Consider the following 24208-nt stretch of genomic DNA (forward strand, 5'->3'; position numbering starts at 1 on the left):
GGATACTGTTAGGGCACTGAGGGGAGGGAGGGGCGGCCCCGGGTCCCCAGCCCGCCCCGGGCCTGGAAGCCTTCTGGACCTGCTGTCATGGCCACGGGGCCTGGCTGCCCACGGACCCGGGAGCTGGCAGGCCCGGCGAGCTGGGCCCCGGTCCAGGATGCCAGCTGTGCCCCTTCCTCTGGGCACCAGATTGGGCCACACGAGGGCCTCCTGTCCTCCTCTCCCTCGACGCCCAGCCTCCACGCCACCTGGCAGGGGCGCCCCGGGGACGTGGGTGGAAGGAGGTCACTCTGGGCGGCTCTGCGGAGCGGCGAGGCAGGGCCTGAGGCCGCCTCTCCCAGCCTCTTGGCAAACGTTTGGTGGACGGTCACTGGCGCGGCCTTATTTGGCGCTTTATGTCAGGGGCTTGTGGGCTCTTCCTGGCTCGAGACGCAGGAGGGGGCGGGTGGAGTGGGGGCAGCACCGGGGCCCACGCAGCCCCGCCCCTCAGGAGACGGGAACCAGCAAACCCAGCCGGATCCTCCCACAATGTCCTGCAGCCCTGGACGACAACCTGTCCTTGCGAAGGGACCCCACCCCAGGGTCTGCCCACGGCCCCCCTCCTCCTGGCCCCGCAGCCCACCGCGGGAGTGAGCGGGTGACGAGTGATGCTGGCCGGGCTGCAGGGCCCCCTGAGACCAGCCGGCCACGCACGCCCTGGGGGAGAGACTGCCCACCGGCCTCGCCTCAGTGGCCCGAAAACCCCAGCTGTGCATGTTCCACCCTCAGCGTCCCGCCCCAGGCCCCGTCCCCAGGCCTGTGCTCAAACCCTCCGAGCACAAATCCGCGCTCACACCACCTGCCCGGGGAATGGCAGGCAGGGACACAGTGGCAGCCCTCCTGCAGGCAGGGCAGGAGGCGTGTGCCATCCTGCCTGGAAATGGGTCTCCAGGCACCTGCTGGGAGGCAGGGGGTGTCGGGGTTTGGGGGCCCTGTGGCCACCCCAGCCACAACGCCACTCTTGCTGCTGCAGGAGCTCCTCTCAGCCTCCAGCGGCCTCGCCAGAGAAAGCTTCCTGTGCCCGGGGAGCTGGTCCCCAGAGCTGCCCTCTCGCCGTCGGGACGTCCCTGAGGCCCGTTGCCTGGCAACCGCCTGGCGCAACCAGGGCAACCGCCATCCTGATCTCACCAAAGCCCCCATGTTTCCACTGCGTCAGCGCCACGTGGCCCCGGGAGCCAGGAGGGACCGGCCCAGGGCAGTGCCAGCCTCCTGTCCTGTCTCCCAGGAGCAGGCGTGGACCCTGGTGCCTCCCAGACTCTCAGGTCAAGTGTCACACTGGAGTCCAGCGGAGGCCCAAGGGTGGGCACCTCGCCCCGGCCACTGGGCATGGTGACTCAGTGGTCCCTTGGCGTCCAGATGCCCCTGGCAGCCGAGGGCAGGAGGATCAGTGTGCTGCCCTGGCGCACCCACTCGTGAGGCAGTCAGAGGGCCCCATCACCACTGGCCTGGCACGGGGCGACGTGCAAACTGTAAAGTGCTCCTGTGTCCTGTCCTGTCCCATCTGGTGGCCCAGGTCCCAGCCGCTGCGAAGCCTACACAGTAATTCCCAGTCCACAAAATTGAACCAACAGCCTCAGCTGCATTTGCATCAAAATTGGTTGCAAAGAGCAATTAGCACTTCATTAATAATCAATGAGGTGCCAATTTACACATCGCCCAAGAACAAATTGCAGATTTACTCTGGCCTGTGACAGGGAGGGCTGCGCTGCCAGCCCGGGCAGAGAGCGCCCCAGAAGTGGCGGGAGCAGCTGGGGCCCTTCCCACTCGCCTCTGCTCCTGCTCCCACGGAGGTGAGGCGGGAGGCGTGGGAGGCGAGGAGCGAGTGACTGGATGAGCAAGTTCCCACCTGCGCAGACTGGGCGACGGCAGGTGCCCACCTGGTCGGTGCCCACCTGGTTGGGATCACCGTCCCGCTGAGGATGGAGGGAGAGGGATGAGGCAACGCCCTTGGCCGCGGTGCGACCCACTTTTCCCTGGACTGTCACTGTTTCCTGAGCACCTACTGTATACACGCCGCGCTCACTCCTCTGGCCTACCTCACAGCCGAGGACGCCGGCCCACAGAGCACTGCCCCCTGGCTCTGCCCACCGCGATCCCGCGGGCCCCGCCACGGCCCCCACAACTTCGCGGGCATCTCTGTTTACGAACCCCTTTCCTGGCAGCCGACAGAGGAGGACCGGCCTTCATGGTCGGGCGGGGCCCCCGTGGTCTCAGTCAGTCAAGGAGGGCTCCCTGGCAGAGGAGGAAGGGCCAAGTCAGAAGACTGCTTTCATCTTCCCCGCCCCCCACCCCCTTCTGCTTTAAGGCTCAGCTCAGGTCAGAGAGAAGCCTCCTGGGGGACCTGGGGGGCGGCCTCAGGGAGCTCACGTGGTTGGGGCCGAGGACAGGCAGAGACCCACACCCAAGGTGGCCCCTGAGACTGGCAGGTGCCATCCAGTGGCCGAGAAAAGCTCGCACGGCCAGAGCGGTGGGCGATGGAGAGGAGCCCATCCAGGACACAGGAGGGAGGGCTTCCTGGAGGGGGAGCAGCTGTGCAAAGGCCCCGAGGTGGGACGGGAGCAGACAGAAGGCCCCATTGCCACCGCCGAAGAGCAGAGCGGGCTGGAGCAGGGAGAGTTGCGAGCACAGAGCAGAGGAGGAGGAGGTCGCTGAGGCAGGGTCGGTGTGGCCTGGGGCCCACTGGCCAGAGGCTGCTTGGGAGGGGACATGGCGGGACCAGACAGAGGGTGTGGGTGTCACGGGGAGAGTGCGGGCAGGGGCGGGACGGGGAGGGCCCCTGCTTGTCGCTGGCGGGGTAAAGAGATGCCCGGCAGGGGCCACGCCGGGCTCTCCAATTCCACCCCGGGCCCAGCCCCCTCGCCGCCTCCTGCCTGCACCCGCCACCCTCGCCACGAGATTGAATTTACGGCGGACTCCAACACATTTAAATCCATTTATTGCAAAATTACTTTTCAATAATTATATCACCGTGCCGACTGTGTTGCATAATGAAATTAGCATGAGAGATATTAGAGAGAATATAAAATTATAAGAAATATTGAAATACCTCTTCCCGTCTGTCTTCATGAGGCCCCGTAGCTTAACTGGGAAGCAGGCTCGCTGCACGGATGGGACTGGAATGCAGAGTGTAATTTTATAATGTCTTTTGTATAAATTAATTATAACGGTTATTGCAGCTTTCTATTATTGCACCGAAATTTCCCTCCACTCGAGCCAATTAGGGGAGAATAGGACCCTGGTTAGTGGCCCCGAGCCCCTGGGGGCCACAGGATGGAGAGGATATGGGGGGTAGGAGGACCGGCTTTTCAGTCAGGCAGGTCACAGTTCAAATCTTGGCCCTGCTGTGTGTCTCCAGTAAAGCCTCTTACCTTCTCTGATCTTGACTTTGCCTCAACGATTAAAAAAAAAAAAAAAAACCAGGAGTTCCCATCGTGGCGCAGTGGAAACGAACCCGACTAGGAACCATGAGGTTTCGGGTTTGATCCCTGGCCTCGCTCAGTGGGTTAAGGATCTGGCGTTGCCAACGCAGCTCGGATCTGACGTTGCTGTGGCTGTGGCATAGGCCGGCAGCAACAGCTCCGATTAGACGCCTAGCCTGGGAACTTCCGTAAGCCGTGGGTGCAGCCCAAAAAAAAAGAGAGAGAGAGAGAAAAGGCAAAAAAAAATTCCTGCTACTAACTCGGCTGCGTTGCTGGAGGATGAAGTGAGTGTGTTAGGTGCTGGTAAGAGTCGGAGCAGCAGCTAAATGTTACCGCAGAGCAAGCAGCTCCCAAACTCGGTGGCCTGAAGCCCTGTTAACGGCTGGTTATCGCTGCAAGATTCTGTGGTCAGGAATTTGGGAAAGGCTCGGCTAGGGGCGAGTCAGGAGTCAGCCGGGGCTGTGTCCTCTCGAGCCTCGGTTGAGGCCGGAGGTTCCCCTTCCAGGAGACTGGGAGTCCGTCCCGGCGGCTGGCGGGGCCTCAGCTCCTCCCACGCGGTCCTCTTGCCACAACAGCTGGCCTCCCTGGGCCGGACCCATAAGACCAAGGCAGACACCGCACTGCCCTCTGCGGCCTGTGTCCGGGCTCATGTGCCAGCCCTGATCCATCCTGGCGGGGCTCGCAGAGGCGGGAGCCAGGAGGCTACGGGAACTCCCTCTCTCCCCTCGGGGTTTGTGGCCAGGGCGTGCCACCCAGAGTGGGTTCTTGTCCTGCCTCAAAGCTGGGGAGCCTGGGGCAGCTCCTCCGCCCACCCCAACCCCCATCCGGTCTGCAGGACGCCGAGTGAACAAACCCGTGGCTGGAGGGGACAGCACAGAAGCCGGAGCCCTATTCCCTATCTGCCTGCATCTCCTAGGACCACAGCCGCTGGAACCAGGCCTCCCCGCATGGCGATGCCAGCGTCCCCAGGAAAGACCCCTGTGCCTTCCACGTGGGGACAGTGCCAGGCTGCCATGCTGCACGCCAGGGCCTAGGGGGCAGGTGGCTGAGATGGCTGAGGTCTGGGCCCCCCACGTGGGCCGCTCCAGAGCAGGCTGGGGGAGGCCCGGCAGCCCCAGGCCCAGTTACCCCTCTCCTGGGGTCTCCGTGATTTCCAAACACCATGAGGGGTTCAGGGGGACACGGTCAAAGCAGACGGGTCCTCAGCATGTCCGGAGTCCCCTGCCTGGACCCTGCAATGCTCTTGACAACAGGGGCTTAGGGACATGCAGTGAGAGCCGGACGTGGGTCCTGTGAGCGAGCCTTGAGCCCGGGGAGGTGGGCACGGCCCACTGCAAACCCTGGAGCGGGTGCAAATGCCTCATTCTCAGGAGCCCAAAAGGGCGAGGCTGGGACGGACAGGCGGCCGTGGGGCTCGGTGGCCCTGCCCCTTCTGAAGCCACATTACGGCCACCAGCCTTCAGCCACGGCATCTTCCCCAGCGCACACACGCGCTGCTCTGCTGTCTAGACGGAAATCCCGCCGCCTCATCGGCCGCTGGCTGTGCACAGGAAGGGCCGAGCGGCTGGCGGCGGGAAGGAAATGACCCGGCCAGCGGCCTCAAAGCCACTCCTCGAGCCCCAAGCGGAGGCTGGCCCGCGGCCGGTGGGGGCGGCAGGGGGAGGAAGGCGGTCGCCGGCTCACGGCGTCTGTCAAGGGCCGGGCCTGAATCCAGGGCAGTGGGACGGCGTGGCCTCGGGCTCGGGGGACCCTGCAACACGGAAGCAGCGAAGGGGGCTTGGGGCAGCCTGGGGTGCCCGGCGGGGCGGGCCGGCGCTGCTGCGCGCTGGGACCCAGGGGCCCGCGTGCGTCCTCCTCCACGGGGTCATTCTCTCCTGCGCCTCCGTGGTCAACGCCGAGCCCGGCCCGGGCTTGGGGTCTTCGGGGGCGGGGGGCATCCTCGCACAAAGCAGTCTGGCGGGTCACTGGGCAGCGGAAGCAAAGATGGGGGAAGGGCCGATGAGGGGCCGAAGGTGGCAGCCGGGACGGACTCAGGGCCACCTCTAATCCCCCTAGTGTGGAGCCTGCTCCGGGCTGGGACCCACTGTGGGGGAGGGGTGGCCCCAAGGCTGGGGCAGGGCGGGCCCTCGGGGACCACACCCTGAGACAGCTCTGCACCCACCCCCGCCCCGCCCTGCTGGGTTGCCAGCCCCAAGGCCTACGGTCCCAAAGTTCACTCCCCAAGCCTGTTATGAGCCAGACCACGTGCAGCACCCCAGAGAGGCAGGGTGGTCAGGACCCCTGGCCCTGCCCTCGAGGAACCCTAGTGCTCCCTGAGGCGGGAACATCCAGGAAGACTTCCCGCAGGTGACGACACTGGAGCTGAGTCGTCCAGGCCCCGCCCACTCGGCCCACCTGCCGGGCAAGAGAAAAGCAGGGACTCGCAGGGCTGGGAGGAGTGTGTTAGTTCCCTGTCACTGCCCGACACCTGCCACAGCTCAGGACGCGGCAGACGCACGGTGACGGTGTCCCAGTGTCTGGTTGGGACTCAGGCTCCTGGTGCTCCACTGGGGGGTCTCAGGGCTGTGTTCTCATCTGCCAGCTCAACCGAGGAACGTGCCCAGGGTGTTGGCAGCTCTCACCTCCTGGCAGGTGCAGGCGGGAGGCCAGCTTCCTTGCTGAGGCTGCACCCGGGTCCCAGAGGCGCCCACAGCACGGCATCCCCACCCCAAAGCTGGCCAGGGAGCAGGTCTCACCAAGTGTGCCAGCCTGCCAGGGAGACGGGTGTCTGGTACGACCCAATCTAACCTGGGGAGGGGCACTGAACCCTGCCATCTGGGACCAAGTCACAGGTCCGCCCACACTCGTGGGGCAGGGCCACGGGGGCTCCCCAGGCCACATGCGAGGGAGGGGCGGAGCTAGAACCCAGTCCCTTGGTGGTGCCCCCGCGGCCTCCTCTCTCTGCAGGGGGGTGTCTGCCTGCAGAAGGGGCTGAAGAAGGCGTCGAGGTGTGAGAACAGGTGAGAGCGGTGGGGCAGAGGCGGGGACCCCGGGCCCCAAAGAGCCTCGGAGCCCGCGCCCAGACCTGGGAGACGGGCTGGGGCCTCCCTCCACAGACAGCCAGGGTGGAGGCCGGGTGGGAGGGCGCTGCCCAGCCCCAGCGGCGGGGGTGGGGCCCCAGGTGGCCTCACTCTCTGCACCTGGTGACAGAGGCCAGTCCTGAGAATGGTCCATTTATGAGCAAGGATGGGGACCCGTTTCCGGTCCCAACAGCAGGTGCACGGGCAGGACGGTGGGACGGCCAGCCCCACCCACTTGGCTCTAACTGCAGGACGCACACCTCCCAGCAGCTCCTGCCTCCCGAGGGCATGCCAGCGAGGGGCTCGCCCATGCGGCCGCCTGCTCCCCACTCAGGGCCAGGCTGGGAGCGTCCAGAGGTTGGGATTAAACCGCAGCACTTAATGAAGTGCTAAGCTGCCCGCCTCCAACGAGAATCCGACGAATGGCAGCAGAGTGCCTCACTGCGCTGCAGGACAGCCCCGAGGCCGGGAAGGGGGCAGAGGAGCCCTGCACCCACAGATAAGCACCTGCCCGCGGGCTTGCCAGGAGCCACGTGGCAGGTGAGGCTGAGGGCCCGTGCGACCAGGCCCCGCAGCCTCCTCACTCCTGCTGCCTCTGTCCCAGCCCCAGACGCGGTTCTGCTCTGCGGGGTGGGCAGCCAGAGGACCCGAGGACCCCACCCTAGGTGGGGGAGCCCAGGGGGAAGGAAGGGCCATCACACCTGCCAGCCACTGGTCCCCACCCTCGTGCTGCACCCTGGCCACTGCCCCCTGGCTTCCCGAATGCCCTCACCACCACGAAGCCCATCCCAGGACCTGGGCTCTGCACTGACATCTCCCAGGTTGTTCAGTGGCTGAACAGCTAACGTGGGCACAAAGCTGAAGCCTCTATGATGAGCGGGGGCTGGGTATGCACCCAAAAGGAGCCAATGGCGATGTGTCAGGTGTTCATGACAACCAGAAACTGGACACGTTCACATCCCTGTGCAGGAGAAAGGAAGAATGAGCTGGGTGGGCATGCAGTGGAATACTACGTGGTCATGAAAAAGACCAGGGGCGGCCGGCACCCAGCAGATGGGTCTCAGGACCTCACAGCAGTTCCACGCAGGGCGGCCAGGAACCTGTCATGTTCAGCGCATCTGTGGCTGCCCCCCAGGAGACGGTTTTTTTTTTTTTTTTTTTGCCTTTTCCAGGACTGTTCCCACGGCATATGGAGGTTCCCAGGCTAGGGGTCGAATCAGAGCTGTTGCTGCCAGCCTATGCCAGAGCTACAGCAACTCGGGATCCGAGCTGAGTCTGAGACCTACACCACAGCTCACGGCAATGCCGGATCCTTAACCCACAGAGCAAGGCCAGGGATCGAACCCGCAACCTCATGGTTCCTAGTCGGATTCGTTAACCACTGCGCCACGATGGGAACTCCGGAAACGGCTCTTTCTGGGATGTGCGCTGCTCCCGTAACAGGTGTGCTTGGCTCTTTTAAGCTGAAAAGGATTTACAAAGAAAAGACTTCCTCCGGCTCCGTCCCCAGCGCCCAGCTGCCCTGTCCCAGACAGTCAACGCCCATGTTTCCCAGGGGTCCTTCTGGACACTTCCTACACGCAGACAAGCAGGTAGGGCTCCGCGGGTGGGACACACACCCCCGGTGGTTGCAATGACAGCTTTGGGCAACACCCTGTCCTAGATCAACCAAGACAGCTGCCCAACTGAGCGGTCCAGAGGCGCTGTCTTCACTGGGGCACGTGTGTGCAGCGTTACAGAAAGATACACAAATATAAGTGTGCACCGTTCGATTTGGGGACAGAAGGAGAAAGTTGAGCAAACGGCTTCATTCCGTCAGATTCGGCCCAAGTCAGCTGGGTACGTTCATGGCCTTGAGTGGAGACAGCAGCCAGCAGTTAAAGGACCCAGAAATGCAAACCACAGTCCCCGTGAGAGAGGCCTTCGCCCGTCACTAAGATGCTAGAGTCAAGAAGATAATAACAGGGGTGGGGGTGGCTGCCCCACCTGGGAATGTTCTAGAAACCACCGAACTGTGCACTTTAGAGGGTGAGCAGCGTGGTGTGCAAATCACACCTCCAAGCTCTTCAAAGACGGAGGAGGAGGACCCGGGTCTGGGCCGCAGGCGGCGAAGGCCCCCCGCTCCGCTGCAAGTGTTGTCGGCTGCCCTGCACTGGCCCGTAGGCTCAGCCCTGCGTCCCTGCAACAACCCCCCACGGGAGCGAGTCCTCCTCGGGGATCCCCTTTACAGGGGCGTCAGAAGCCACAGGAGCCACCTCTACTGCCGAGGCTCCTCGAGAGCGAGGGAGCCAGCTGGGGAACCGAAGCACGAAGCAAGGCGCCAACGGGCTTAGGAAGGGCAGCCGTCTGCGGTGGCGAGTGAGGCACCTTCGGGGGAAGGGTAGCAGCTGCGGCGGGGGGGGGGGGGTCCTGGGTGAGGCAGGTCATCCTTGAGGGGCCAGCGAAGAAACACTTTCCGTCATTCATGGATTCTCCAGAAAGTCTCAAAGGTCCCGCTTCCGATCTTCCAAGACGAGCTGTCTCCCCGGATCCAGGGCCACCTCGGTGACCGCAGAGCCTGGAGCGAAATGAGGACACCGGTCTCTTGTCCCAAAGCAGGGAAGGTGACACTGGAGGCAGCAGCAGCCAAGGCTGCTCCCGGCCTCCTCCGCCTCCCTCCTCCTTGTCAGACTCGGTCACTGCAATGTGAAGACACGTGAAAACGTTTTTCTTGCAGGAGAATGAATACACAGAATATCAAACGTACCACTGCAACCTTTTTTTTTTTTTTCCGGTCTTTCTAGGGCTGCACCTGCCCCATATGGAGGTTCCCAGGCCAGGGGTCAAATCGGAGCTACAGCTGCCATCCGATGACCCAAGCACAGCATCTCGGGATCTGAGCCGCGTCTGCAACCTATACCCCAGCTCACGGCAACGCCGGATCCTTAACCCACGGAGCGAGGCCAGGGATCGAACCGCAACCTCATGGTTCCTAGTCGGATTTGTTAGCCACTGGGCCATGACGGGACCTCCTGAACTTTCTTCTTTTTTAAGGCGAAGTCATATTCCACTGTGCGGCTGGAAGATGTCGCGTTTACCTCTTCCTCCCTCCATGGACATGCGTGTTGCTTCCACCTTCTGGCTCCTGTGAGCGACGCTGCTGTGAACACAGGGGCCGTGGCATCTCTTCGAGTCCCTGCTGTCAGCTCTCTGGGGCGAAACATGCGCTGTCTTGACCCAGAAGTGCGGCTGCTGCATCACACGGTGATTCTGTTTCCTTTTTTGAGGACGCTTTGCACTGGTTTCCGCCGTGTGACAGTCCCAGCAGCAAGCGTTCCAGGCTCTCCACGTCCTCATCAACACTTGCTAGTTCCCTTCTTGTTTGCTTGTTTGTTTGTTGCCGCATCTGTGGCATGAGGACGCTCCCAGGCCGGGAATCAAACTCGCGCCAGGGCAGTGGCCTGGGCTGCTGCAGTGATGACACCAGATCTGTGACCCCCAAGAGAACTCCCTGTTGTTTTTTTTTCATAGCAGCCCCCTCATAGGCGTGAGGTGGAACGTCGTGTAGTTCTGATTTGCAGTTCCCTAATGATCAGTGGTGCTCTGTGTCTTTGCATCAATTTATTGTCAACGTTTGTTTTTTTTTTTTTTTTTTTTTTTTGGAGAAATGTCTATTTGAGTCCTCTGCCCGTTTTAATTGGGTTGAGCTTTTTGTTGTTAAGTTACAGCTTTTTTTTACATATTTCTGGATATTAACCTCATATCAGATGGATGGTTTTCAAATATTTTCTTCTTTTCTGGGGGGGCCCTTCACTCTACTGAAAGTGTCCTTTGATGGACAGAAGTTTTTCATTTTGATGAATTCCAATTTGTCCATTTTTCCTTTGCCGCCTGTGCTTTTGGTGTCAACTCTGAGAAATCACTGCCAAACACAAGGCCACAAAGTTTTTCTCCTGCATTTTTTTTTTTTAAATGCCGCACCTGCAGCACATGGAGGTTCCCAGGCGAGGGGTCTAATCGGAGCTGCAGCTGCCGACCTGCACCACAGCCACAGCAACGCAGAATCTAAGATGCATCTGCCACCCACACCACAGCTCATGGCAACACTGGAGCCTTAACCCACGGAGGGAGGCCAGGGGTCGAACCTGTGTCCTCGTGGATGCTAGTCCGCTTCGTTAACCACTGAGCCACAGCGGGAACTCCTGCCCCTGCTTTCTCCAAAGCATTGTACAGGTTCGCTGTGTGTTCGGGTCTTTGGTCCACTTGGCGCTGATGCCTGCACACGGCGTGAGGCAGGCGTGTTCTGCTGCAGGCCTTGGCGTGTGATTTCCAGTTTTCCCAGCACCACTGGTGGCAAAGGCTGCCCTTTCCCAGTTGAAGGGTCTTGGTGCCGTAGTGGGTTTTATTTGTCATTTAATGTTACTCTAGGGAAAAAATGCTTAAAAATTTTTAATCGCTAGCATGGATTTCACCATCCGCCTTTGAGAAGGGCAGCTTGTACGATGTGCCAGTTTATTTTTTGTCTTTTTTTGTCTTTTGTTGTTGTTGTTGTTGCTATTTCTTGGGCCGCTCCCACGGCATATGGAGGTTCCCAGGCTAGGGGTTGAATCGGAGCTGTAGCCACCGGCCTACGCCAGAGCCACAGCAACGCGGGATCCGAGCCGCATCTGCAACCTACACCACAGCTCACGGCAACGCCGGATCGTTAACCCACTGAGCAAGGGCAGGGAACGAACCCGCAACCTCATGGTTCCCAGTCGGATTCGTTAACCACTGCACCATGACGGGAACTCCCGATGTGCCAGTTTAAATGCAAACATGAGGACCGCGGACTCCTACGCAGACCCACCAACTGACACCACCTGTAATTCCCTGCTCAGGTATCAACGCGTTCCCTCCTTCCGAGAACCTGAACTGCACTTCCAGTCCCCATTCTCATCTAGAACCTTCCTCATCAAGTGCTTGAGTCCATGCGCCCTCCTCCTTGCACCTGAGTGGACCAGCAGCAGAACGACTTCTGACGGGAGGACATAAAAATGTCACCTGCTCTCTTAAAAGCCGGCCACCATGCTGGAAGGAGCCCAAGCTGCTGTGGTGAGGCCCCCGTGGAGAAGGACCAAGGCCCCTGCCCACAGCCCAGCTGAGCTCCCGGACAGAGCCACGCAGACAGGCTGACCAGCCCGCAGACCCTGGGGCACACAGAGCCACCCACAGACCCACCACGCGTCACGTCTGAGGGCAAAGCAAATATCTGTTGCTTGAAGCCACTACGTTTGGGGTGGCTTGTTACACAGCGACGGGTGACTGATACACTGCGGGCCGGGCCCTGGGACCTTCCAGCACCACAGAGCCGGGGACCAGGATGCAGCGGGGGGTTCAGGACCAGCTTTGGAGCAGGGTCTGGCATGGGTGGGAGGGGCTGTGAGCTGGGGGGCGCAGGGCTTCTGGCTGTGCTGGGACACAATCAGAGGACGGTCTGGGGACAGAGCATCTGGATTCTCTGCGGGACGCCCTGGGGAGCAGCCAGGGGGCCCTCTGGGTCCGAGCCTGGGGCCAGGAGGTAAAGCCGCAGGTCAGGGTAACTGGTGCTGCGTGTGTGGGCGAGACCCCGTCGCCACCAGGCAGTTACGGGATGAAGCGGGTCCCCTCCCCAAACTCACACGTTGAAGCCCTGACCCCGGAACCGCAGGGGGACCTTCTTTGGAAAGAGGGTCCTTACTGGTGAAATTCAGTAAGACGAGGCCATCCTGGAGTTGGGTGGTCCCTGGTGTCCTTATAAAGAGGGGACATGTAGACACAGACACACACGCAGAGGCCACGCGACGAAGGCGGCAGAGATGGGGTGACGCGACGTCAGAGACTGGAGCCCCCGCAGCGAGGGGAGAGGCCTGGCGCAGACCTTCCAGAAGAAACAGGCCCGCCGGCACCTTGACCGCAGATGACAGCCTGCAGAACTGAGACAGCACAGCCCTGCCGCGCCAAAGCCACCAGGCTTGGGGTTGTTACAGCAGGAGGCACGAACGATCCAGCCCGCAGTCTCCCACGTCGCCTGGGCGCAGAGGAAGGACATGTGCCAGGAAGCCGGCTGGCTCTGCCCCCACTGGGGGCTGCTAGGCCCGTCTCAGCCCCTTGATCTGGAGCACAGCACGTGCACGAGCCGTGCCCTCACCCTCCACCGAGCAGGCGGCACACCAGCCCCCGGAGCGCCAGCGGGTTCCAGGGCCAGGCTAAGGACGAGCACCTGCTGTGTGCCGCACACACGCTTCCAGCCTACGACGGACTTCTCGTCACCCTTCGAAGCCCAGCTCAGGAGTCACCTCCTCCACGAAGGCTTCCTTGCAGCAGCCCTCAAAGAGGGAGTTGATCCCTACCCTGCATGACCCGCCCTGCACTTTCCACCATGGACCCCTAAGCCAGAGGGAGACCCTGAAACCAAAGGGAGACCCCAAAACCAATGGGAGACCCCGAAACCAATGGGAGACCCCGAAACCAAAGCAACAGGGCAATGGGAGGCCTTCCCAAGAAGATGTGAGGCCCTGAGAAACTTGCTCATCTCTGTGTCCTGGCCCTTGACACAGGGGCTTGCACACAGTAGGGGCTTAATAAATGTTTGGTCAGTGAACGAATGGACAGATGTTCAGTCCAGTGAAATTGGGCTGAGTCTCCGAGTTGGCTCTTTTTTCTTTTAGGGCTGCACCCGCGGCACATGGAGGTTCCCAGGCTAGGGGTCTAATCGGAGCTGCAGCTGCAGGCCTACACCACAGCCACAGCAATGCGGGATCCTTAACCCACTGAGCGAGGCCAGGGATCAAACCTGCATCTTTATGGATGCTAGTCAGATCCATTAACTGCTGAGCCACAACAGGAACTCCGAGTTTGCTCTTAAGGAGAGGAACAAATCCTCACTTTGCTAAAATAAAGAGAATGTGGTAGGTTGCTGCCCTACCCTGGCACCTGCTGCCCACCAGAGTCTCGGGGAAATCCGGGAGGTCTTCCTGGAGTAAGAGACATCTGAAAATACTCTCTGAGGCACACGGAGCCTTACCCTGCCCCAGATGAGGGACGGGGGGACTCTCCAGGGTCCAAGAGTGGAAGCGGAAAGTGGCGGCTGCCCGGGGCCCCCAAGACGCCCGCAATGGCAGACGCCAAGCTCAGAACCCAGAGCCACATCCGGCCTTGCAGCCCCTGCCCGCGCACGGGCCCCGTCGTCAAAGGGGGGAGGGTCACCTTTGTGCACACTGAGCAGGGGTCTCTGGGAGACAGAGGGGTCGCCAGTCACCGTGGATGTGGCTGGTCTACCGTGCGTCCCTGAGCTGCCCCAACCTCAACTGGATGTCCCCACAGTCCCCCGTGACCTCAGGTGACCCCGCTCCCCGCTCTGGGCCTCAGCTCCCCCCCCGCCCCCGGCCATGGCAGGGTCCCCCAGGACCGCGGCCTCGGGTTGGGGCTGACCCCGACCTGGGCCCGGCCCGCGCCCGTCCAGCATCCCCGCCAGGACGCGGCCTCAGGCGGCCCCGCCCCGCGCACAGCCCGGCTCCCGCGCGGAGTCTGTTTGTTTTCATAAGCAATTCAATATTTAAGACCCGGCGAGCCGCTGCCGGAGCTCGCGGGCTCCCTCTTCCTTTGTCTCCGCTCCCCTCCGCCCCCCGCACCTCCTGACAAACCCAGCGGTTCTGACGGGAAATTCATTAGTGGTCTGGTCGCTCCCCCGCCCGCGTTCCCAGGCAGCTCCGCGCCTGAGTGTCAGCCCCTCCATCCTGATTATCTGGAGACGCCAATTTCAAAGAGACATCTTAATAGTGATGTCAACGAATTAATTAGATGTGTTAATGAGCTAAAAGCAACCCAAATTAAATTAATGCAGTAATAAGCGCAGACAGCAAAATTAGCTCCAATTTCTCTAAATGATTCTGAACTGTACACAACACCTCATCTCGCTAGAACACGACCATCCCCCAAAGCTAATCAAGAACCGGCGCAATTAACTGCTTAATTACAAACAGGCGCGTGCACGGGCGGGCGCACACACGCACACACACGTATACACACACACACACACACACACACATGCCGGTGAGAAATTCGGCAGGCAGGGGCAGTGGCGGCGGGGGGCGGGGGGGGTGCAGCCTGGGCTGGCCCGGGGGAGTGGGGCCTGCAGACGCCCCCCAAATAGCGAGGTGCCCCCCACCGCCACCGCCACCCCTCATGGTTCCGGGAGGCTCAGCCGTTCCAGGGCCGTGGACAGTGTCAGGTGGCTGGCCCAGGCCAGGCAGGGAGAAGGGACAGCTGGAGTGCTCCCCCAGCGCCCCTGGGCATCTGCCTGGTGGGGGCTCGGCCAAGGTGGAGGAGGAGGAGGGGATGGAGGGAAGAGGGGGGGGAGGGGGCGTGACGGAGGAAGAGGCAGGGAGGGGCCCAGCCTGCGCTGAGTTGTTTACTGCTTGCATCAGAATCCGAGTTGCAACTAAAAAGCTAATTGTCCAGCCGGGTTGATTTCCCACCGGGCCTGGAGAGCTGCTAATAGCTTTGCAAGCGGCTCAGGTATCTGATTAGCTGTAATTGCAGCTAGAGACAGGAGAGGGGTGAGGACAGAAGAGGGAGGGGGGCCAGGTGGAGGGCAATGCCCAGGTGGGGAGGATGCCAGGCAGGTGCACGTGAAGGCCCAGGTGACCTGCGAAGGGCCGGCCCCCCAGCCGCATCTCTGAGGTCCGTTCCCGGCACACACCCCATGTGCGGATCCAGGATCCAGAAGTGCTGGGACCCGTGGCCCAGGCCACGACGTCTCGGGGGAGGCTGGCACCTCTGCGGGCCCATCTATATGACAGGCGTGGAGGCCCCGGGGGGCTGGGCCCAGAGCCAGGTGATGGAGCAGGCTCAGAGCTGTACTCGGGCCGGGGCTGGAGCAGTTGCCCGTGGGCACCGGGCTGGCGGGCGGCATGTGGCCAGGACCCTGGCCGTCTTCCATTCTCCCACCTTGTAGGGTTTGGTCTCTTTAGCCAGGGATGCTTCTTGTTCACGTCGGACCACTTCGGGAGGAAGGGCGGGTGCTGGCCGATGAGCTCCCCCTGCGCCCGCCCCGGGCACTGCAAACCCCCAGAGAACGGCTCTCTGCAGAGCGGGCAGAGAGGTCCCCAGAAGGACCCGGGAGGCGCTGACGACCCATCTGCCCACAAGCCACAGGAGCCGCTCCTCGCTCCCGCCCTGTCCTTCCTCGGCCCCCGTCAGTCCCTGGGTGTTTTTCGCTCACGCACAGGTGCGCTGGTCCATTCGCTCGCTTTTCAACCTACTGACTCCTTTCAAACATATCTACTTCCACCCTTGCTCCAAGCTGGAAGGAAGGTGATGCCACCCCGTTTACCCACCAGCCACGAGCTGTGCCCCTGTGGCGGCACGGGGCCCCGAGGACCCGAGGGGACAGTCCCCTCCCTGCCCTCAGTGAGCTTCCGTGCTGCTTCTGACGTGTGGCCGCACGGTGGCGCTTCAGGCCCTGGGGACCGGGCGAGCCGGGGACAGAGCAGAGTCCCAGGGAGTGGCCTTGGAGGGGCAGGATGTAGATGGGTGGGGGGAACGGGGTGCCAACGCCACGTGGCTGCAGGGCCCCCTCTCCCCGAGTCCCCGCGCCAGCCCTGACCCCCTGGCCTCCGCTTTCAGGCAGGCAGAGTGGTGGACCGCAGCCGTGCTTTCAGGGATCAAAAGTGCCTGCGCTTCGGGGACAGGAGAGACTGTGGCCACGCAAGCCCACTCGGGCCGCAGACCCCGGGTGGGACACCACGCAGTGCTCAGGAGAGAGGGGGCGGCGGCGTGCCCAGCTGGGGTCAGAGTGAGTGGCCCCCAGAGGCTCAAAGTCCCAGGCTGGATCTTTGTACGTGGGGAGAACGAGGCTAGGGGCTTGGGCCCCTGAGGTCCTCCGCATGGCCCTTCCCACGCCAGCGGTCACCTCTGGTCCTTGTTACGGGTTCTCTCTCCCAGCAGGAAAAAAGGATTGCTTTGCTCGAGCAAATGTTCCGATGAGCCTTCCCCTCCCTGAGCAGGGGTGAGTCCCAGAGCCCCTGGGGGTGGGGACAGCGGGGGTGGGAGGAGCTGTGGGGCCCGCAGGCCACGGGGAGGGGCTCGCCTGCTGGCCCTGGACACGCACGCCCTCCACGCGGTGGCGGGTCAGGTGGCCGGAAGGGGCAGCCCCGTGGCCACTCCTCGGTCTCCATCCTCTGACATGGGTGAGTGGGCTGGAGGCGTCTGCGGACGGGGAGAGCCCTGTGGCATCGCCCAGGCGTCTCGGGCACACGCCGTGCATGCGCGGACAGGTGCACACGCGGGGCGGCCGGTGGGAGGCAGGCGGGCCTGGGGGAGCCGGCGTTCCCGTGTCAGGGGCAGGCTGCCCAGGCTCCCGCAGCCCACGCCAATTAGCAACTCACTTTACATTATTTTAATTTGTCTCTGGGGCCCTGGAAGGAGCGTCATGCGATTATTATTATTATTTTTTTTTTGGCTGGAAACTCCAGCCGCCATTATATAAATTACATATAATTGAATCCATCAGAGGCAGTTTCTTTGAAACAATCACGTTTTCCCTTCCTGAAACGGCCACCTCTCCTCGCAACTCATCTCCCGGCCCCCGGGAGGAGGGAGAGGCCCGCAGACCCCCTGACCTCCCGACCCACGGAGGACAGGGGCTTTGGAGTCCGACCGTCGTGAGGTCCGCCCCTGCGGCACCACTGCTCGCTGCGTGACCTCAAGCTAGTTGCCCTCCCTCTCTGAGCCTCAGTTTTCTTGTCCATGACAGCCTCTGTCTCAAAGGGCTGGGGTGAAGCTTAAGGGGATAATGCCTGGATGCCCTCGGTGGGGGCCTGAGGGGTGTGTCCCGCTCGGAGGACTTGGCACTGAGCCCTGGGGTCCGCTTTAGTCCAACACACAGACCCGGAAACGACTGTCCTGACGGGGACATTCATGCTCTGGTCACAGGGCCACGCGAGGACGCCCGGCGTCAGGCAGGAGGCGGAGGGAGGAGCACCGTAGGCGACAGGGTCCCCGGATGCCCGAGGCCTGCCTGGAGGCGGGGGCGGGCGGACAGTGGCCCACGGTGAGGCTGACCCCAGGGTGCAGGCAGGACACGGAGGCCCCAAGGGCAAAGCCACTCCTTGAGGTCACACGGGGACTAGGCCAGGGCCGGGGGGAGACCAGCCTAGGGTGCCCTCAGCCTCCTGGGGCTGGAGGGAGGGAGGGCTGGACACGGGTGGACGCAGGCCATGCGGTCCCCGTCAGGGTCCGAGGAGGGCGGACCTGCGGGCCGGCCCCTCCAGGCCTGTCTCCCTGTCTGCGCTGTGAGGACGGCCCAGGCTCTAAGACAACACTCGCCCTTGGCCCGGCACCTCTGGGAATGGGCCCTGCAGCGCGCTGGGACGCGGGGCCACGAGGGGCCCCACGGATCGCCCCGTTTGCTGGAAACGACTCACGGAGGGGCCGGTGGGCAGCACTGCAGACAGGACCCTGCGCCGGAGCCTGCAGAGCGGCCGAGCGGAGCAAGACGCGGGACCGGGCCGCTGTCACTGCGGGGAAGGGCGGCCACCGCTCGTGCCCGCACAGGCGCGGGGCGGGTTGGATGCGCGCGAGCCCGCGAGCTGCCGCCCCCCACCGGGCAGCCGCGATCCGCACCGCAAGGGACCCTCCGTTGCGAAGCCGCCCCTTGCGTGAAGCCCAAGGTTGGTTTTTACCACGTGCCCGTGTTACCCGTTCTTCTTCAAGACGGTTCGAGCTCTTCTAAGCGCACCCCCAAGAAAGCCGACCACACTTGCCACACCAAAAGCTGTACTCGGTTGTCCCAGAAGCAGCATCCCTCTCGCAGCCCAAACGCGCAAGCCGCCCAACGCCCGTCACGGGACACGCGGGTCAACGAGGGAGGTCTGCGAACACGAGGGGACAGGACTCGGCCTTAGAAAGGGGACACTGGCCCCGCCACAAGGAGGAAGGACCCTGAAGACACACGCACAGGGGACAAAAGCCGGACACAAAAGGACACGCATCCCATTGCTAAGAAACATCCCGAGCAGGCAAACCGAAGCAACAGCGGGGCTGGGGTTTCCGGAGGACAGAGAGTGACCGCGGGTGGGTGCGGGCTTTCCTCCCGAGGCCATGGCCCTGTTCCAGAACCAGGCAGCAATGATGTCACTCGGGTCTCTGAAGGCACTAACCACCCCCCCACATACCTCAGATGGGAGGCTGTACCGCCTGGGGCAGGAGCTTTCTGGCGCCACCGCAAGGGCGCCGCAGGCCAGGTGCCCCAAGACCACAGGAAGCGCAGTCCCGGGTCCTGGAGCCCATGGTCTGAGCCCAAGGCTCAGGGCCAGCCTCCCTCCAGACGCTCCAGGGAGGACCCTGGCTTCCGGGGCTCCTGGGGGCGGCCGCCCTTGGCGTTCCTTGGCCTGTGGCCACATAGGGCTCCAGACTCCGCCTCCGGCTTCCCGTGGCCGCCTCCACGTCTCGGAAGGACACCAGGCACCCTGGACCAGGGCCCAACCTGAAATCCCATCTCAGCCAGATTAAGCTCTGCACACACCCTGTTCCCACATAAGGCGACGGCTCCAGGGACCGGCGCCCAGGAGTTCAGCACACCTTCTGGGGGGGGCACAGCTCACTCCACCGCACATGTGAATTATACCTCATAAAGCTGTTACTCCTGTTAGATTTGAGCAATAACATATAAAGAGAAGCAATGTACCCCACTGCAGGGGCACGGAGCCTGGGTCAGTCTGGAAGGGACTCAAGGGGCAGACAGGCCACCCCTCCACCAGGAAGGGCCTCTGCCACCCTTGGCTCCATAGTCATTTCTCGAACAATGTTCATGAGAACAGCAGCCGGGGTCTGTCTCTCCCTCCCTCCCTGATCGGCCGGCAGTCCTCTGAAGGGGGGCGGGGCCCCGGGCTCTGACCCCGCCCACCGAGGCTGGCCCCGCCCCTCCCTCCCCCAGAGGAGCCTGTCAGTCCCCCACGTCGCCAACTTGTAAAGTAACAACCTGTCACACGCACAACCTCTTTGCACCCAAAATGTTCTCTGATCTGTGTAAACTACAATTGAAGCTGCAGCGCTTGATATTAATATCTTTTGTTTGTGTGTCAGGGTTCTGCAGAATCTAATTAAGGCGTGTTCTCTGCGTTTCCGGGGTGTTGGAACAATCCCGCCGAGCAGACAATGCAAACTGTTGACCTGCAAGATAAACTGTGCTGGTGGAGGATTTGGGGGCGGGGGGTGCATGGCTGTTCTCTTCTGCTGGGGCCCCAGTTCCGCCGCCCGTGGGTCCCCCTGTGTGCCGGCGGCAGGGGCCCCTTCACTGGGGCGCGTTGATCACAGCAGGGTTTTTCTGCGTGTCCTTCCATGTGTACACACGTGTACACATGCACACACACGCAGAGCTAGGTGTCCCTCGTCTCAATAGCCCTCTCCCCGCTGTCGGTGGGCAAAAGGCCCCACGCACAGATGGGGCAGCTGAGGCCTCGGAGGATGAGCGTGTTAGGATGGGAACTCAGCCACCGGGCGCCGGATAAGCCCACATCCGGGAGGGCCGGGCCTGGGTTCCACCCCAGCTCCTAAGGACACACAGTCGGTTCTCCAGGGAAGGCCCAGGCAAAACTGCCATCCCTCCTGGACGCGAAAAACTGAGGCTCGAGGGCTCAGAGGCTTGTCCTGGACACAGGCTGGTGGCAGAAAATAAGTGTCCTTCAGTTCCAGGGCAGTTTTGGGAGCCTGGACCTGGCGTCCTGGCCCCCCGTGCAGGTGACCTTGGCTGGTGGCCGCCCGGCTCTGACTTCAGTTACTGCCCTGGTACGTGGGGTTGATGAGAGCATTACAGCAGCACCACCTCCGCCAGCCCCTGCCCCACACCAGCGCCCAGTGGGTGTGGGTGCAGCTGCCATCATCACTGCTACTGTCCCAGCTCCAGGGGGGTCAGCAACCGCACTGCCCTGCAGGGTGCCCACTCCAGCCCCCAGCCCATCCCAGGGCCCGCCTGCTGCCAGTGCACCAGACTGAAGGGTTCCACTCTGGATTGGAGGGGAGTCCTGCGGGCTTCCCTCCCCATCTGCAAGTTAGAGGGGTACCCAGACTCTGAGTGCCCCAGCTGGGGAAAGACTCTGGGACCCCGGGCTACCGGTGGAGGGGTCCGGGGGACGCAGGGAGGACAAAGGCCCGCAGGCAGCCTGAGCCAGGGATTCAGGGAGAAGCAGGTGTTTGGGTGAGGGAACCAGTGTGACTCTAGGCCGCGCAGATCTGTGTCGGTGTGTAACAGCTGTGCCAGGACGAGGTTCACGTGTGCGTCCGATCGGGTGCACGTCGGGCCGGCTGTGCACGCGGGTACCTGCACCACGCACCCCGCCGCGCCTTCCCACCCACGCGCCTTAGGAAACGCCGCAGCGCCACCTGCCGGCCGTGCTCCGGGCTGCACAGAGGCCGCGAGGCCCCGCCCCACCACCCTCGATGGGCCCCACCCCCGTCAGGCTCCTCCTCCCGAGGCCCCGCCCATGCACTTTGGGTGTTGTGGCCCAGGAGGCCTGCAGGGGACCCCGACCCACCGGTGCCTTCGAGAAGCAAACAGCTGGGTCTGGGCTTTAGGGGTCCCAGCTGAAGTGGGGACAACTGCGAGGATCCCAGGCGCAGCAGGAACACAGCCAGCGCATCGCCCTGATACGCCCCACTTTACAGATGCCGAAACCGCTGCCAACCAAGGCACCACGGCGTGGGGGTTGGGGTGAGGCCGAGCAGGCTTTGAGCCGGCAGCCTGGGTGCACAGTGTGCATGCAACCCCGACCGGTATATTGAGATGTATTTGCTAACTATTAATTAATAGTTATTTACAAGTATGAAGCCATTAACCCTCACACCGACTTGCAGGGGAGGTGCAGAGACCCAGCCGTATCTAGAAGGGGCAGGGCAGGAATCACGCCGGCCTTCTGGGCTGTCCACTACCTGACGTGGGTGGGAAGCGGGGGGGGGGGGGGGGGGAATGGGGGGATGAGGGGATGGGGGAGATGGGGGGGGGATGAGGGGATGGGGGAGATGGGGGGCTTGACCCCCTATGGGTCTGTACAGTGTGGGGATGGGGGGGATAGAGGAGACATTTCTGAGGTTCTGTCCCTGCCCCCTCCAGCTGGCGCAGGATGCCAGGAATCCAAGAGCCGAGAGGGGGCAGGGACTGGGGGCTCCAGTGGTCTACTGTCTGGCGCCCGTGGCTGTCCCTGATGGGAAGCCTGAGTGCCTCTGCCTGCCCCTGCGGCATCTCCTGCCCAGCACCCCTCCAAGGAGGAGGCATAAGGAGAGGGTAAGGGGCTGCCGGGGCAGATGGCGTCGGCCCTGGTGCCAGCCCAGCTAGAGTTGCCAGAGGAGCTGGGCAGAGCCTGCTACCATGGATGGCCTCTGCCATGTGCATGGCAGGCCCTGCACCTGCAGGGGGGGCAGGGGGGGGCTCACGCTGGGGCTACCTGGAGGTGGAGGAGGGGCTGCAGCTGGCCTGGCTCTGCGATGCCCCTGACACGCCTGCCCAGCTTCCTCCCCTCCCCGGCCCCCAGACCCCTGCTCTCTGCACCCCTGCCCCCCAGCTCCTCTGTCACTCAGGGCCCAGTGGCACCATGGCTCCTTTCATACCCCAAGGGCAGCACTGACTGGCTGTGTGACCTTGGGCAAGTCGCTTCACTTCTCTGAGCCTCCACAGCCTCATCTGGAAAATGAGGCCAGCACCGGGGCCTGGAGCAGAGGGTAGGGCTGCAGCCCCAACTCGGACCACAGCAGGTCTCAGGAGGCCCTACTGTGTGCTGGTGCAGAGCGAGGCCCCCGTTCCTACAGCTTCCCTCCATCCCTGCAACCAGCCCCACGTCACAGACGGGCAAACGGAGGCTCCCCCAAGGAAGTGAGGGGTCAGCTGGAAGCAGGGCTGGAGGTGGACCAGTGCACTCCCGTCTCGGGCAGGGACCCCCGGCTCACATCTGGCCTGGACGCTGAACTCTGGGACCCCTGGAGGAACGAGGTCCACACGCTTCAGACGCTTGGAACACGGCCGCTTCTCCCAGAGGGCGGCACACTGAGCCCTTCAACCCATTTTACAGGCAGGCAGTCCGAGGCTGGGGCAGAGCTGGGGGGAGCCTGAAGACCACGGCAGGCTGAACAGGCCATGGGCAGGGCAGCCACCGGTCCCGCTGTCACCCGGCACGTGCCCAGTGTCACCCCCACACTGATGCACCTGCCCCCTCTGGGGCCCATGACAGCAAAGCGGAGCCGTCAGGGGCCTGCTTTCCTCTGTCCTTGCATGCGGAAGGGGCGTCAGGCCCCCCACAGCTCAATCCCAGCCTGCTCCGGGCAAGGGGCTCAGGACGGATGTCCCACCAGGCTGCCACCATCTGAGCCCCCCCCACACACAGACGTGCACACACGTGTGCGCACGCACACACACACACACACACGTGCGTGCCCAGGCTCACCCCTGCGCACCCACCCACCGCAGGTGCATCAGCTAGGCCAGGCGGACTCAGGGACCTGCTCTTGGATATTCAGATGCCAAGCTGCCAATGTAACCTACGAACACCCCCTCACAGTTGTCGAACGGACGGAAGGACAGACGGGGAAGGAAAGACAGACAGATGGGGTGGATGGCAGACAGGTGCCCGGGTGAGCAGAGGAACCCAAACTAAGCCACGGAGTGCACGGCTCACACCGCCACGCTTCCTGGTGGAGACGGGGGGTGGGCTGCTCTAAGGGCTGCCACAGGCCCCTCTTGGAGATGGAGGCAGGAGGTAGGAAGGGACCGGTCGGGTCACACAGTGAGCGCTCGGCGATGCCCAGGCCCCAGTCCTCAGGGAGGCCCCTGCCAAGTCGGGTGGCCGCATCGTGTCGGCACCACAGTAATGATGAGAGCCCCATGGGCACCCGCCCCTGCACCCCCTGGGCCGACACCACCTCCTCCCCTGGGACCACCTGCCCACCTGGCTCTCCAGCAGCCCCTCCCGAGCAGGGCGGGAGGTGAGGGGCTCACGCACGGGCAGGGCCTGGGGGGCATTCGTTTGTAATTCAACAGCGCGGCGCTGACAAATTAATTACGACACCAGCCCCCCACTTTCTGTCCCCGTCCCCCCCACCCCGAGTGCGGTGTGGTGGCCCTGAGCCTTCGTGTGGAGTGACATTCTAGGACAGCAGACGCACCCTCACCCCCAGCTCTGCCAGCCGCCCACCACCCACCGAGGCGCCCAGGCCCGAAACGGGGATCCTCACGGCCCTGCTCCCCAAAGGCTCCCGACACGGCTGCACCTACTCGCTCCTTCCCCACTGGCCTCTGGCCGCCGCGGCCGAGTTGCATCCAGCCCACCCTCAAGCGCTCGGATGCGGCCACTGCGCCCCCCCCCCAACCACCTGCTCCCCAGCCGGCCAGGCGCAACCTCAAAACCAGGGTCTGAGGATGCGACCCTGCCCGCACCAGAACCCCGGTCTAACCCCTGGAAAACCGCAGCCAAACCCAGATCGAGGGCCGCCCCGCAAAATACCTGTGAGCTCTCCTCGGAACCGCCCAGGGGCACGGGAGCAAGGACGTCACGAAGCCAAGGACGCCAAGGACAGGCGAGGACGAGGAGTCACACGGGATCTGGAAGAGAGCAGGGAGGAGGAAAGTAACGCAGCCGCCGGGAAGGCTCCGGCCCTGGTGTCTTGGCGGGGACGCGCACCCAAGCGACGCAGCGTTGGCACCAG

At 63.0% G+C, this 24208-nt stretch overlaps 1 long non-coding RNA gene across 3 annotated transcripts in view; it reads right to left on the bottom strand.

Annotated features, from left to right (window-relative positions):
• Positions 1–24208, bottom strand: part of LOC106507343 — an 87722-nt gene that overhangs the window by 55796 nt on the left and 7718 nt on the right. For all 3 annotated transcript variants that reach the window (XR_002342189.1, XR_002342191.1, XR_002342190.1), the window contains exon 2: positions 24007–24104. This is a non-coding gene — a long non-coding RNA (uncharacterized LOC106507343). The remainder of the gene's footprint in view (positions 1–24006; positions 24105–24208) is intronic.

The sequence above is a fragment of the Sus scrofa genome, chromosome 3 (assembly GCF_000003025.6).
Source record: "Sus scrofa isolate TJ Tabasco breed Duroc chromosome 3, Sscrofa11.1, whole genome shotgun sequence".
NCBI lineage: Eukaryota > Metazoa > Chordata > Mammalia > Artiodactyla > Suidae > Sus > Sus scrofa.